The sequence below is a fragment of the Carassius auratus genome, unplaced genomic scaffold (genome assembly GCF_003368295.1).
Source record: "Carassius auratus strain Wakin unplaced genomic scaffold, ASM336829v1 scaf_tig00216891, whole genome shotgun sequence".
Classification (NCBI taxonomy): Eukaryota; Metazoa; Chordata; class Actinopteri; order Cypriniformes; family Cyprinidae; genus Carassius; species Carassius auratus.
The window spans coordinates 26,678-43,136 of NW_020528788.1; the positions used below are offsets into that span (position 1 = coordinate 26,678).

The window sequence follows — 16,459 nt, forward strand, 5'->3', positions numbered from 1 at the left end:
TAGATCATTGATAATTCTATCGCTCAGGGGTTCCCTACACATCCAAGTAAAAAGAAACAACCTTCAAATATTTCTGACATTAAGATCTCTAGCTATATATGAAGATACCAACATCAATTTACAATATTTATTTGTTTATAGAATTGAATACTGTTATTCCACAAGGATACATTAAACTGATCAAAAAAATAAATTCTCTTAAAGAATTCGGGAAAAAAAAGATTTTGGAATCATGTCAACACAGCGATTTAGTCATTAGTGTTAGTAGTTTGTTTAAATCACACTTATCATTTAAACTAAATACAGACAATGTCTGCTGGTGCCAGAAACCTTGGCATAACATTCTAATAAAGTAAAATTCTACTAAATTGCTGGATATAAAGTTAAGTTACTGTGGTAGCAAGCGTTTATATTTGTGTTAAACAGCCCAATACCAGGCAGGTGGCATTTAAGAGCTCTATAAAAGAGAACAGCTATACTGGGCTTTTACACATACAGCACCAACTGGCCTTAACTGCTGTTTGAAACTGTCACAGACAGGGAACATTTAAACATACACCAGAGGAGCATAAGACCGGAGCCAATGCTATATCACTGGTAGAGTTTGTGAATCTAAGAAAACACATTACACAAAAAAAAAAAAAAAAAAAAAAAAATGAATGGCCTGAATTTCTAATATTTTAACCAGTTCCATAAACTGAAGGTCTTAAAAAGCATTTGAAAAAGACCTACACAGACGAGTAACCCCAGAGTGCAGTCTGGACGATGGGGCGGGGCGACACTTCGAGGCGGAGCGACACGTGTCGCCCCGCCCATATTTGTTTTCCCCGCCTTTGACATTTTCCTCCGAGCCAGCAGGGGGCAGTTTGCGTTGAAACAAACAGAACGGTGGCAACTACAGCAGCAGAGTAATAACGCTATTCCGTTGATTGCTTGAGGTGAGTAAAAGTGGTTGTGTAAATATCTTATAATATGAAATGCGATGTTCGATAATTTATTTATCCATGGTACGTTCAATTTGAATAATTATTGTTAATAATTGTTATAAATTGCTCATTTTATTGTTCTTTGTGGATTGTAACAGTACACTCTGTACATGGCTTTAGTTCATAGGTTCGATTTTACAGAGGTATGGCATCACATTTGTCAAGTTATTTGAACAGACATGCATGATTTTTGTGTGTATATTATTATTATTATTATTATTATTCAGGATGACATGATCAGGAGGTGGTGGTGTTCTGTTCTCCTGGACAGCTTCACTCCGCAAATGTATGTAGCTGTTTGAATGTTGCTACATGAAACATTACTCTGTACTATATCTAGCAATATACCTACCTCTTGACATTTGTTCTTTTAGAGCTCAACCACTGAGGGGAGGAACTTCACCTTTCACCATGTCTTCAGGCAGAGTCCAGCAAAGCAGGTTATTACATTCATTAAGAACTAATAATTACATATGTGTGTACATGCAGAGGTATTTTAGTTATTACAGCTACATAGTTGTTCAGATGTGAAATTGGTATTATGTACAAGTACTATATTGGTCAATACTGTGGATTATTTAATATATAACTATCAGTTAACATCAGCATCAAAGACATTTAAAAACATTTCAGCTTAATTCATTTTCAGACAGCAGCAAGTTTTTTAAATAACTTCTGTTTGCGATCTAATGTGGATTTTGTTCACCATATAAGATAGAAATATTTATATTCAATGTAAAAGATCTTCATGTGGATCATGCATACAAATATATACAAATATCTCACTGGATTATTACAATTAATGGCAAAATGAATGTGTGGAAATGTAAACTAATATATCCTACTGACACACAACAGCAAAAGATATAAATAATTGGCTTAAAACAGTTTTTTTTCAATGTGAAAATACTAACACTAATACTTCTGCACAGTACTGTATATATTAACATTTTATTAGTGTTATTATAAAAGAATGAGTATGCAGTTGTGACAACAATCTATAGAGTTTTTAATGAGAGTTTGTTTAAAGCAAGGTTGTCTGTATTCAGTGTTTATATAATGTTTAATAACTTTTATATACATATATAAATAAACCTATGTATGTTTTTGATTCAACAGCTTCCACTGGAAATCCTCAGGGAAGTTATTTTGTCGGCGGGTGACTCTGCATATTTGACACTTTCTCTGGTTTGCAGATGGTGTAGGGATGTGCTCCGAAGTTTTTCGGAAAGCGGCACAGTTTGCCTGGCTAGAGAGTAAGATTTCCCCGTTTAATGCTCATTCTCCAATTGAATTTTGTAGTAGAAGGCTGTTAAACTTTTTTTGTATTATTATTATTATCTTTCATGTATTTTGTCTTTAAACTATAAGTTGTGGCCAACTGGAAGAATTGTCCTCCTGTCTCCTGACCGGAACGAGTTCAGACGGATGTACAGCATCAGGGAATGCTTGCAGTGCAGAGCCCTTTTCAAGTTTAACCCACCAGGGTACAGGGAAGAGACCGGCGTGGTGATCTTCTGAGCTTTTGTTTACACAGGATTTTGTTCCAAGGACTGTTTGTTTTTTGTTTTGTTTTTTTTTGCGGCATGAAACACATTTGTGTGTTAAGTTCATTGAAGGGAAATAGAGAATGGGCTGAGATCAACTGGTTTTGATTATTAATTGATGTAATTTAAAGTTTAACTTTGCACTGTATAATGTTTTAATAAAAAAGCTATGGAAAACACGTGCATGACAACAGGTTTCAGTCATTTACATCAGTCTCTCATTCTTTAAGGTTTCTCATATTTGATGATAACATGATTTGCTATGCATAGCTCATAATGGATTCTTAGTTTAGTTGTGACAGGATTGTGAGGATTAATGAGGTTTTCAGTAGTGCAGTTCAGAAAACAAATAACAGAAAGTAACAAGTGTTTTTGGGCAAGTTCTTTAGAACCTGTATAGTTCCTTCCTTGCAAAAAGTAACCATGGATTTATTGTAGTAAAAATATTTGTTGGCACATTAATTACTGTGAGCTGTAATTATAAAAACACCATAGTTTTACTATAGTTACTGTAGCAGAACCATAGTAAATTTTCGTAGGGGCCAAGGGAATGTTCAGAATATTATTGGTGACGTTCAGAGACTGGTGACAATTTGTTACACACACGACACACACACACACACACATATATGTATGTATATATTATTTGAATATATAAATCAAGGTACTCCATGACTATCTACATAACCATACTTCGCATAATATTGCCGTGTCATTTTCAAACCAGCGAGAATTGCCGAGGTAGCGTCTACACTACAGCCATTGAGGGAGTAGACCATTTATTTTTATTCTGTTCGTCGTAATCCAAAACTCTTTGTATTTATACGGGATGTTGTGGAAATGCAACAATAAATGCAAAAACACAACATGTATATTCACTTTTTAATTTATATTAAAAGTTTATTCATCTTAGTGTCTACTTCCGCATTCCAATCCTGCTAATAGCGTCATAATTCTCTATACCAATAAGCTGTAAAATCGTCACTCATCTGTACACCAATAAGCTCATCTTAATCATAAACCAATAACCGCTGAGGTGGGCGGGGCGACACGTGTCGCTCCGCCCCAACGTGTCGCCCCGCCCCATCGTCCAGACTGCACTCTGGGATACTTGACACAGACTGGACTAATTTTAAATAGGAAGGTAGGGTAATGATAATAATATTCATCTGAGTTTTTCTTTCAATCACGTTCGATTTGGCCATGGCAGTAATCTTCCATGCTTTAAACAGACTGTGCGTTCCCCCGCCTTTAAAGATTACGCTTTCTTTTATCTTCTATAAAGTAGCATGAAAATGTAAGGAGCGGTAAAAAGAGTTCCCATGTGTAAAGTCCTTTGAATCTTCTCTGCAGCCCGCAGCTTTTTGGTTGCACTTAGTGCTTTTTATATTGAAAACAGGTTGCACGTGGATGGTAAAACATTGCTTTGCTTCTGTGTAAGACAGACAGAACTAAAAATGTTTGATAAGAATTATAGAATTATATTCTAATTTATATGAAATGTAATATAATATATGGAACATATAAAAAATAGAATAAATATGAATAAAAAGTTTAAAAGGAACAGCATTTATTCAGAACATAAATATTTTGTAACAATATAAGTCTTTTTAACTTTTTATCACTTTAACATATCCTTGCTATGGAAGCCCGTTTCCACCACTAAAATAATACTTTAAAAAGGAATTGCAACTTTTTATCTCACAATTCTGTCAGAATTTTCATAATTGTGAGAAATAAACTATATATATATATATAGGTATAAAGTCAGAAATCAAGTCAGAATTGCAAGATATCAACTTGCAATTCCGACTCTTTTTCTCACTATTCTGATTTTTTCTCAGAATTGTGAAATTTAAATTGCAGCTCAGCAATAATCTCGGTACGGAAACGATCTGAAATGGGGGTAACCAAACAGCTTCTGGTCCTACTACTTAAAAAAAAAAAAAAAAAAATTACTATCAGAGTCATTACTATCATTGGTGACCAAACACTCTTTGATTACCCACATTCTTCAAAATATCTTCTTTTATGTTTAACAGAATAAATAAATGATTAAGGTTTGGAACAACTTGTGCGTTTGTAAACAATGACTCAATTTCAATTTTTGGGCGATCTATCACTTTAAAGCAGAATTGATACCTTCACCTGGCTCCATCCCGCGAGCCTGTGCTGATTGTGCACACCTTCCCAAACGGACGAGGCTTTTATACTTGACACATTCGCCGTTGTACTACTATTTGAAATGACAGGGGGCGACGAGGAGCAATTGTCCTCTAAAACCATCGTGAATCACTGGTGAGAAGAAGTCATTTGCTGTCACAAGTCTTCTCACGTGATACTAAATGTACTAATTACAGGATATCAAGGTCCATCAGGATCAGTGAATTGTGGCAAACTGAGTTGATGAATTCATATTTTAATAATGTACAAACTTAACTATTGGCTATGTTTCACATCAAACACAAGACAACTTTAAGCAAATAGTTTATAATTTGTATTAGTATAATAAAAAAAAAGTACTTCAAATAAAAAGCCTTGGACAAACTATACAAAAAAACAACAACAACAACTAGTAATTGATTTCTGTCGAAGCATCAAAAAGCACCTGATGGAGTTTGAACTTCACATCAAACTGCTTCTGTGCCACAGATGCCGGCACAGATGTACATGTTCAGCTAGAATCGCCCTGAAGTCATGTATCTTCGGATAAGGAGCTGTGCAAAGCTACAAAAAATACCATGCACACCGCCACGCAAAATGAGTTTACGCACACTCAAAGCCAACTATCATCACCAAGACCACGATAACATAATATTTGCGATGCACACCCAAACTAACTTGAGGATGCGTCGAGTATAAATCAGCCTTAAGTCAGACAGTCTGAAAGCAACTGAATGATTCCCTGCAAACCGCGAGTTCATCATTAGTTACAGGACAGACAACCTGATAACTTTCCGATTCAGCCCTACAGTACATCTGGAAAGCCTTGCCTTGTGTGCAAAGATCTTTAATGCTTTGAAACTTAATGCTTTGAAGGGGCTTTAACTGTAACAACGATTTTAATGGTGTCATATATGTACATCGAGTTGTTTGCTGTTATAAAATATACTCTAATGTAATGTAGTTCAGGACACCAATGTGTATCTAAATAGAAATTAATTCTGAAATTTGTAATGTTACAGTTATACAAGAAAATAATTCAAAATACAGTGTAACTGAATGTACACATATTATTTTAGATCCAGCTCTCAACTACCAAACTGATCTACACGCTGTGAGGTCTGTTAGATCTCTGTAAAACCCCAACTATCAATCCCGCTCAGTTTAACCTCAAACATGCTGCGTGTAATAGATTCACACAGTCGAGTAAAGCTTTCGGATAAAGTAACACTGTTGTGATTCTGCTTGATCCATCAGGCTTAGCAATGGGTGAGACGCTTCATGCAACGATGCAAAGACAGTTCCTTTTTCTCTGAGATTCTGTGGGAAAATGATGCTAATTTATCTCGGCAAGTCTCCACAGTCACTCGATCCACACGGCAAGAGTCAATGGAGGAACAAAGAGGAGATGAGAACAGAGCAAACAAACAGACAACACAGAAACACGGCTGTCTGAAGGACTTGTCAAGTCCTACTGTCCAGGAACGCCTGGATTGGTCTTTAGATTGATGGAGGCCAACTGGGATCTGGATGAGAGGTGAGGATCTATTTACGTCTTCAAGTGTCAAATATGTGACATTACTGAGTGAAATGAAAGAGACAGCACAGAGAGAGGAGAGAGGCTAGCAACTGTTTTTTCAAAAAATTAACTGTGTGGGAAAAGAAGTCAAAATACCAGTTTTTCCCACTCTAGATGGCAAGTGAAAAGTGAGAGGTGAGACCAGGTTTGGCCAATATAAAATCTAATTTTACCCTGTTTACTTATTCTGTTGACCCTATTCAGTTATCTGAAACAGAAACAAGTATTCAGCGAGACAAATGTAGGAATTTAATACCAGAATGGAGGATTTGTGGGATCAGCCAAAAAATGATACAAAATATAATGGTAATAACAGTAGTGATAATACACAAATAACACTGGGGCACAATAAGACTGGAAATACATGAGAAAAATAAAAAACTACAAGTTAATTTTGATTTCATGCTGACTTGTTCCTACTCTTACTGTGCACGATTCATTCATTCAGTTCATATTGCTGTAAATGTTTTCCTAATATTCATCAAAATTCAATAATGTTGTCCACCTATGCAACAACTCCTTTTCTGCTGTAATCCACATGGGTGAGGCCAAACAATATTAATAAAGAATAACATAGCCTATATTTCCTGATCCAATCAAATCCCAAAGGACAAAAAACCATCCCTGTCCTACATAGTTTCCCACTGAAAATTCAGTTTCACCTGGAAATGTGTCCCATTATGAAAGTCAAATGCAATGGCTTGTTGTCTTTAAGCAGTAGTTGTAGAAAGAATGGGGGTAAAATAATGTGACAGGACCAAGACCAATGAGCCCAGACTTAAGTGTCCCATTTACCTGTAAACTCTCTCTTTTTTCCTCTGAATTATCTGTCTTCATTTCCATCCCTATTGCATGCGCTGTTCATCTTTTTCTGCCCTTCTCTCAGTTTCCTTCACTGTATGAATCACCTCTTTTTCAGTCCTGCTCTCAATTTGTCATTTTCTCTCTCCAGCATCTTTTCACCTCTGTGACGAGCAGTAAATGTCTCCCGGTCTGCAGCTGTTGTGCTGAGAGCTCAGCTCAGCAGAAACACGGGTCCAGAGGAGAGCGGTAGAGCACGACTCAGCGCTTCCTCAATCACCCCCCACCCCAGACCCTCCAACCACACACACACATGAACAGACATAGCACACCTGCCAACTAGGATTGCACAAAATAGCTAAAAAAAGATAAATATCAATGCAATTACCATGCCACGGTGTTAGATTCAAAATGTTCAAACTATAAAATACAGTTTAAATCTGCTTTAACACTTGTCAAACACAAGTCAGGAAACATTGCAAATCTAGTCTAATGACATACTGTTAGGAAACCTGATATCCAAATAACAATTATGCATATTTTATATCTCGCTAGCAAAAGCTTCATGCACATATCAGAAATATTTCATATATCCCCAAGCCCTGAAGCCTGTCCAAACGTGCTATAGAAAATATATTCACATGCACGACATGGAAAACACACACACAGTGATCAGAAGAAGACACATTTGCATACAATGTGTTTGCATACAAGCTCTCATGCTCAGACCTGGAAGGGTCCGCTCGGATAGATCTCAGCATCTGCCTTCCTCCATTCAGGGCCCTGGTGTCCGGAGAGAGTCCAGATGGCAGAATCCACAGTGGCGATGCTCTTCACCCTCATCAGAACATTGAGAGTACCTGCAGACACACAGGAAACAGGGAAGAGGAACAGTGACACCTTCGCACTCTAGTCTGGTCATAAAAATGCAAATATAAGCATGATATAACTTTATGACGATAAATGAGGGATGCACAACAATTCTGATATCAAACAAAGTCCTGATGTACTCAAAAATCAAAACAGCACAGAAAACAGAAGATCAGTTATTTGAGTATTTTCACAATCCCAGTCAATCGGACTGGACCTTGTGTTTCTGATATGCGTTTGTTATATGCAAAAGATTAAATACTTTCTTACAAACAGAACAATTTGTGCCAACAATTGCATGTTCTTTTACCACCTCAGAAAAAAAATTGATAAGTGTGTGGGATTCAAACAATTACTGGATATCAGGGTCCATCAGGATCAGTGAATTGGGGCAAACTCAGGATTTGACACAAATTATGACGGATCATTGCTCCTGCTCTAATAAGACCCCTTTGACCCACCGCTGGTTTGAGTAGATTAGTGTTTCTCTGAGGGATTGCACAAAGCCCGACTTTACTACTGTGACAATAAGGTCAAATACATAATGCAATCAAATATCACCACCACTGTACACCGGAAAACTGATTTTACAACATTTTAAAGTGAGTGAAAGTGAATAGTAAAAAGTAGGTTTTGTGTTTTGCAAAAATGCACTAGCATAATTTCGAATATGAAATTCTATCTAGCAAAGCACTGTAAAATGTGTGTGTCTGTGTGTAAGTTATATATACATATATATATATAAAAAAAATATAGATTACTGGGGTATGTTTTTCAACAAAATGCTATTTCTTCCTACTTTAAAATCCCACATTCAAGTCGTTGTGTTACTTGCTATTTTTTGTAATAATTGAATACATTTACAAGCAATTTTTTAGTATAAAAGTCAATCCTGCACCACATTTGTTTTCAGTGTACTTTAAAATACGTGATTGTGTGATTTATTTGGAAGGCACTAAACAAAGGTCATTTGTTATAAAGTCTGTAACATTGCAAATATTATTACTTAAAACGAGTATTTTACTATTCTACTGCTGAAACTGCTATTTTTACTTTTATTTTCAGGCTTTGGAAGTTTTGCATTATACATTTGAGAATATGTATTCAAAAACCTTTAAAAAATGGTTTAACCTCCACACTTCTCTACTTAACACCACAGTAATAACTTTATGATAACTTTGTTCATAAAATAAAAAATGTTAACCAGATCGTTAAAAGTGCAGCTCTGCTAAACCAGCTTGTCTGGAAAATCAAGATGTGACATGATAAATTGATCTATAATCATCAGACGCTCTGTGGGTTTGTCGTCTGAGACTGACGTGTGATAGATCAGCTCCAGAAACACAACTCTCCACAGGGCAGAGGCATCTTGCACACACACACACACACACACACACACACACACACACACACTGTGATTATGTGAGGTTTAGAGCGTTTATCACCAACTCCAGCATTGAAATCTGTCACAGACACTGAGCACAAACACACACACAGATGATGGAAGGCAGTGAAGCCAAGTGGCACCTTTATGACTCATGCATTAAATTATTACTCTGACTTTGTGCTTAAGGGAAACCAATATATAATTCAGTTGCACTTTGGAACAAAGAGAGAGAGAGAGAGAGAGAGAGAGAGAGAGAGAGAGAGAGAGAGAGAGAGAGAGAGAGAAGGGAAACTCACTCTAATAGAGTCAGAATGTGTCATTACTGTACAGATATTACAGTAATCAAAGCAATCTGAGGAAAATCAGGAGCCTTTAACGGTAACGGTGTGTTGTATCAGAACCTCACTATTAGCTTGCTGGCCAGACTGAAAGCGTCTGCCACGTTTCAATGACCCCAATCACACTGAAGAGCTGCTCGCTGCCTGATAAACAAACACAAATTGTGTGCTGGTGTATCTTTAAGGTGATTACACACTCTTGACTCATAAACCGTTGTGAACAATGAGCCAGGCACTTAAAAATCACCCTTATGCGAAGACCTTTGAAAATAAACAGCTAAGAGAAACAATGGTGTCTGTGTAAGGACAGGCAGCAGTAAAGGCCTAGGGCTTCAAACGGACCCCTGTGCTGCCAGAGAAAGACAGCATCAGAGGCCCTTGGCTAACCTTGACACAGGTCAAACACATCCAAACTCTCATTCATCTCCATAATGAGCAGAAGATGGAGGTCGAGCGGGAGAGCTGGGTGGTAGCAGGCAATTTTAAAGCAGATTCAAAGCATGTTTGTATTCCTGAAAGTGTTTACAGTCATTTCTGTTAAATGGAATTATGATTTTAGGGTAACGTTTATCTTTTTGTTTGTTTGTTTAAGTTCAGTTTTAAACTGGAATAAGTTTCATTATTGTTGGCTAAAACTGTTAAAATATGAACATTCATTCCTTTAGGAAAAATGTATTGCTCAGTGGTTGCTTTTCCTAAGCTCAGGAGACTTAGACGAGATTCTCATATAGCTCTCATTTCAGGATCAACAGCATTTCTTTCTCCTAAAATTCAGTGTAATTTACATACATATTTATTTCTAAAATGCTGGAAAATATTTAAAAGAAATACAGCGACTAAATACAAATACAAACTCCACAACAGCGACTGGGAGCAGAAAGAGGAGAAAACCACAGAAACATCTGAAATGGGTCTTTATTATGGCAGCAGCAGTTATACAATTTTAAAATGTATATTATAAACAGATATATACATAACCATATCGCGTTTAATTATACACAACTATAGAGCATCTATTTTCCTATTTTTAAACAGGAGATTTAAATGATCAAAAGGGGTGAAAAATAATATAAAAGAGACTTTTGTCGCATTTCAAATATTTTTACTAGACAGAATTGAGGTTACCTTAAGATTGAATGGAAACTTTTGCTTGATTCTCCTGCTTCTCAAACTGGTCTCCTCCTGAGACAAAAACTGCAATACTCTCACAATGGTCTCCTTTAAAGCTTTAAAAGAAATCTCAATAACATCACACACTGTGCTCAGATATTTCTCCTACACTAAAGACTCGAAAGCTCTAACATTTGTCAAGCATTACAAAGTGTGCACCAAGTCAAAGGCCTCAATATGAGATCAAACATTTAAATGTATGTCATATGTATTAAAAATCAAATTAGTCAATTAATAAACAAGACTGAGTCATAAGCCATTTATGTGCCTTTCAGCAAAGAAAGCTCCAGGGTTACATTTTCTGTAAATCTTTTTTGATTAAGGCATCCGGTACATTACTATATCCAACAACAAACTGTGTGCCTAAGTACATAAACATTGTCCAATAAAAAGTAACATTATATTTCTGCATAAGAGAAAAATCTAAGCACAGTGTAAGATGTTGTTGAGCTCTCCTTTAAAGCTTTAAAGGAGACCATTGTGAGTGTTTTTGTCTCAGGAGACAAGATTGAGAAGCAGGAGACTCAAGCAAAAATCCCCATTCGATCTTAAAGTAACTTCATTTCTGTCTAGGAGAAATATTTGAGATGTTAAAGAAATCTCACTTTTGACTTTTCTTTTCTATGGGTTATCTTAATACTTAAGGTTTTTTTTATTTATTTATTAAATATTTCAGGTAGGTGCCAAGGCAACTTAAAAAAAAAAAGTTTTAAATAACTAAAATTGAGTTTAATTATTTACAATAAGAAATATATATATATATATATATGTACAGACACACACACACACACATCCAGACATATATTTAAGTTATACTTTCATTGAATATTTCAGCTTGTTGCCAAGGCAGCATTTCTAATTCATTAAGTTTAAATACAAATTTGGTCATTAACTAAAATTATTTAAAAACTTTTATGTAAATTGATTTTATTTTTCATCTTTAAGATATACTTTCACTGAAAAATACTGCAACTAGTTGCCAATATAGTTTTCATTTACTAAACAACAACAACAACAAAACTAATAAAACTGACAAAAACATACTACTAAATTATTGAGACCTACACTAAAATAAAAAATTCTAAATTCCATATAATTAATAATCATGACAGTATAATACTAAATAAATCATACTGAAATAACAGTGATTGAAAGCAGCTATCTGAACATTATCATTTGACAGAAGGCCATCATTAACCAATCAGAGGCAAGTATTCCTGACAGTTGAAAGATGATGAATACATGCAACAATTAGTCTGAACAAACAAGCCCTTCAGTCTTGTACCATATAAATTGCGTGCATCACTAAACAAGGACAAAGACTGACGAAAGCCCTTGTGAAGCATCTGTCATCCGCTAACAGCAGCGGGGTCACACTCTGATGCTGTAATGAGTGAAGGATCTAATGGAAAGACTGCTGCTGTGATTGACTTCTGCTCTAATGGATCCACTGGCTGCTGAACTCCTTTGTAATGAACTTCAAGCCTAATAAACCTGCGGTCTATTACAACATGCTATTGTGTTGCTCTTGATGAAAAATCACACGGACTACTGCGATTAGAGGAAAGTGAATGACATGAAAAAGACACCATGAAATTGAAATGGGCAATTTAACTGACACATTTTTAGGGATGCATGTCAATCTAATCTATTGTTCATTAGCCTAATAAAACTTTGTTTATCGTTAGCCCTGACCATTGCAGAGTAAAATAAATAAATACAAAAAATTATAAAAAGAGGGAATAAGAATATTAATATTAATAATAATCTTATATTAATAAATATAAAAACTCAAGAGACTCCATTTAAATGTAAAAAATACAACAAAATAAGAAGAAATAATATTAATTGTTGTTATTATTATTATTATTATTATTATACAGTGACTAAAATATATTTAAACAAAAATACAATATATATATAACTACAAATAAAAAGAGTAAATAATCATAATTTATTATTAGTATTATTAGTATTATTATTAATAAAAATATAATAACTAAGATACTTCATTTAAATACGATAGATTTAACAAAAATGAAAATAAGAGGACATTTATTATTATTATTATTATTATTATTATTATTATTATTATTATTATACAATGACTAAAAACATGTTAAAACAGAAATATAACAGATAAAACAAGAATACAAAGCATAAATAAATAAATAAATAGTTTATTAAAAACAATGACTAAACACTTCACCTGCACTGGAAAAAAAAAGTGTGAATACATTTTACATTGCAATTGCATTTGAGGGCATCAAACCTAAAAACACAGTGAAACAACAGCTGTGAGATTCATGAAGCATTTCATTTAAAAGAGAGACAAATTGCATGACACTGAAATTCTGATGCTAATTAAAATCAAATACAAACAGCACCCAGAAACCCAATGATCAAGCCATCAAAAACAACACAAATACATGCCTCCTCCCTCTAATCAGATAAACCCATCTGGAAATATAGAGAGTGAATGTCTCTGTCTCTCCACTAGTAAAGATTTATTGATCCAGTCAAGTAATGCAAAGCTCTTTCTGCAGGACCATCAAACAGAGACAAGCCTCCAGATAACTGAATATCCTCCAAACACACACACAGGATGTTAAACATGACATGCTGTGATAAAAATCTGTGGTGTTTTCTGCATTCATACACATATATTCTACTCTTCTAGGAAGAGCGGAAAATCTATAAATAGCGCAAGGCTAAAGTGTCAGTGTGCTGATGTAGCTCTGTTGAATGCAGTGCTAGTGTGGCATAACCAACGCAGAGCTAATCTCTTCAATTGCTAATTGGGATGTAATCAAATCTAATGCAAGCACAGTGGTGCAAATAAAAGTCTAAACTCTCATTCTACTAATTAGGTTGTAATTTACGGCCAGCGTAGAGCGGCTAACAGAGTCCTGCACATTAAGATTGCTAACAGGGACGTCTGTCTCGCAGTAGGGCGTCTCATGTAATGAGAGTCGAGCCAGCTGTGCCTCCCTCTCAGTTTAGCATCTGTGCCCACAGTGCCGCCCACATGCCAATGCACAGACTAAAGATTAGCAGATTAGTGAACACAGGCCGTAATCAGCAGAAATCACGCCAACATTCAGCCAATAGCAGATCACTGCCACCAGCCCCATGTAGAACAGATAAATACTCTTTAAATCAGCCTAAGATCATCTAGTCTGGTCAAGCTGGTTAGGCTAGTCTTTTCTGATGGCTTTAGTGGGTTTTGGTGATATCAGACCAGCAAACCACCTTACGTAGTCCTGATGTAAATAAAAGCAGATGCAAAAATAACAAACATCGCATTTTATTTGTGTTAGCATGTTGCTAAGCTACTGAAAGGATACTCTAACCAACATAAAATACATCTACACATAAACACTGGATAAAATATTAACTTAAATCATATTAAACTGCTTTATTGAGTTTTTTGCTTCCAAATGATTATTTGTATTTATTATGAATAACTGAATTGAATTGATCTGAATAATTTATCCTCTGTAACAGCTGCTTTCAAGATTAAATTGCATAAAGTTGTTAATTATATATTTTAAACACACTCACACACACAAATACAAAAGAAAAAATGATAAAGAATTAAACATTCTTTTCATTAATTAAAATGAAGGTGAAATATGAAAAATAAAGAAAAGAAGAAAGGAAGGATGAGAGAGAGAGCGAGAGAGAGAGAGAGGGAAAAAGAAAGAAAGAAAGAAAGAAAGAAAGAAAGAAAGAAAGAAAGAAAGAAAGAAAGAAAGAAAGAAAGAAATTATGCTTAGGCAACTATCTGAAATAAATTATTAATTATTTAAATTAAAACAAACATACATTTTAAACCCCCAAAATTAATTAAACAGGACAAATATGAAAAATTAAGGCAAATATTTAATTTAACATATTATAAATAATATTCAAATTGCTTTATGACACGGATGTTGTTTTCATTTTGGAATACAGTTCATCTTTCTGGATGCCACCCAACTTATTTTAGCACACAGACGTAAACAAAAGGTCACAGGAAGTGGTTTACACTAGCACTACAATAATCTAATAGCAAATAGAAACACCACTAGACCGCCTACTCTCGTTTTAAAGCAGACAGAGACAAATATGATGGGTTAGAGAGCTTTAGCAGACAGCTTGAGTATGAGGTTATGTGCATGTGCACCCTAGGGTGATTTTGATCATGATTAATGTGGTTCGCTTTTCAATTTTAATTTTCATTAAGGACCTGCTGTCCTCTCCGACTCCTAAATAGCAATGGAATGAATAAAACATGTCCTTTGAAATATACAGTGCAGGCCTGCAGCAGGGAATCCAAAATGCCTTCGGAAAGCCGAACAGACTGAAGCGCGTTGTGTGTTCACCAGCCGCCCCCCACCGCGAGCCCAGCCTGTGTCATGAGTGGCAACTGGCAAATAATTAGACGGCCCCGTCTCATTAGAACAGGAGACAGCGCACAGGTAAAGAGAGCGAGGTGGAGACAGACAGCCAGAGAGAGCGACGAGCAGAAGAGAAAGAGAGAGAGAGAAGCACAATTTCTGAGCTGTTAATGGGCTGATAAAGTTTGAAGAGAGAGTGCAGATAAAAAGCGAGGGGAAACAGGAAGTTCGGTTACTTTATTTGTCAAGCTGAAAAATGAGCAAACAACAACAGCAGTGAAAACTTTTGGTCTGCTGTCGAAACTTCGGTTGGAGGAGTTTTGCATGATAAAGTCCATGATACATTAATGAGCAATTAAAGTCTGTGTGTGCGAGTGTGTGCGATAACAGGTGGTTGCCAGATAGTCACAGATCTTTGAACCCCATCAGGAACACCCATAAATCACCGTGCAAGGCGCGTTTTTAGAACAACATTATTTGCTTCGTTTATGAGTCATTTATGCCTTTGAGGTCCCAAAAGAGAGCTTTTGTCAGATTTAGCTCATTTCTGGGGACATTTTTGTCCTCAAACTATAGTAAATCCCTGCCACCCACACATATATAGCACCCTGCATAAACAAACATTTCACATGCAGGTTCTGCTCCCAAACATAGTCTACTGCATAATTAGAACACATTTTAGGTGCAACTGTAAGGCTTACGTGGGTTTGCTTTTTTATAGGGATAGTCCACCAAAAAAAAAAAAAAGAAGAAGAAGAAAATACCTGGCTTAAAGGGATATTCCAGCCGAAAGTGAAAATTCTCACATTGTTTACTCACAACTAATATGGCTTTCTTTCTTCTGTGGGACACAAATGTGGTATTTGGAGAATTTTGGTAATTAAATAGTTTTGATTCCCGTTTACTTCAAATGCATGGATGGAAAACACAATAGAAGTCAATGGGAACTAGAACTGTTTGGTTACCAATATTCCCCTTAAAATATTTTCTTTTGTGTCCAGCAGAAAAAAAGAAAGCCATGCAGGTTTGAAACAACATGAGTGGGAGTACACAGTGACAGAATTTTCATTTTTGGGTGGACTATCACTTTAAGATACCTACTTTTGGTCAAATCCGGAGCGGCCGTTCACACAGGACGTGTTCTTGCATTGAAAAGCAGCCAAACGCAGTGCAGAGGAATGGACCACAAGGTCTCAAGGCACATTTTTAAAAGATTAACATTATTTAACCTGACAT

General features: G+C 35.7%; 1 pseudogene; it reads right to left on the reverse strand.

The window, feature by feature from the left end:
* LOC113099225 (MAM domain-containing glycosylphosphatidylinositol anchor protein 1-like) overlaps positions 1–16,459 on the reverse strand; it is a 142,710-nt pseudogene that overhangs the window by 21,948 nt on the left and 104,303 nt on the right.